This window comes from Plasmopara halstedii (genome assembly GCF_900000015.1).
Source record: "Plasmopara halstedii genome assembly, contig: Scaffold_444, whole genome shotgun sequence".
NCBI classification, from domain to species: domain Eukaryota; phylum Oomycota; class Peronosporomycetes; order Peronosporales; family Peronosporaceae; genus Plasmopara; species Plasmopara halstedii.
The window spans coordinates 1,021,946-1,022,721 of NW_020187364.1; positions in this window are offsets into that span (position 1 = coordinate 1,021,946).

The following is a 776-nucleotide window of genomic DNA, read 5'->3' on the forward strand; positions in this document are numbered from 1 at the left end:
TAACGAGGAGATAAAATCGTCATCGCTTCTGGATGAAGCTGTCTTGGGAGACACCAAGAGAGTGTTGAAAGCACGAAGTAAATCGTCGATCCAACGGAATCCCTTGAATCCGTACTATCCTTTGATAAAGGGGTTTTCAGGACGTCGTTCTCAAAGACCCGTATTCGGTCCTACCTTCGGACCGAGGTGTGCGTCATGAGATCGGCCTGGTTCCGGGAACCAAATACTGCGTAACACGCCAGTGGCCCCTATTAGTGCGACGTCATTGACGCTTTTTTCTGTGCGAAGCACGACGCCGGGATGGTACGTGAGAGCAAGTCTCCCCATTCGACGCCAAACGACAAGTGGCGTATCGTTCATGCTTACAAAAAGCTCAACGCTGCCACCTTCCGGCACAGACGCCATGTCCTAGAAAGGATGTTCTTCATAACAACATGGTGAGATGTACGAAGTACAGTAGACTCGACCTGATCGATGGATATAACTAATTGCATACGAGAGCGAGTGACATCCCGCTGACAGCGGTGAGCACCCCGAGCGGCATGCTCTGGGAGTGACTGGTGATACCAAAAGCTGTCAAATACACCAGCAACATTTAATCGTCTTGTGACGCAGTTGTTCAGGCCCCACGGGGCGTATGCACAGACATACTTTGACGAAATTTTCGTTCACAGTCGTGCGAAGCACGGGAGGAGGGATGAGGAGAACCACATCGTCCTCTAAGAGCGGTGCTCGAGTGCATGCGCACGAACAAACTGTACGCCAATGCAGACAAG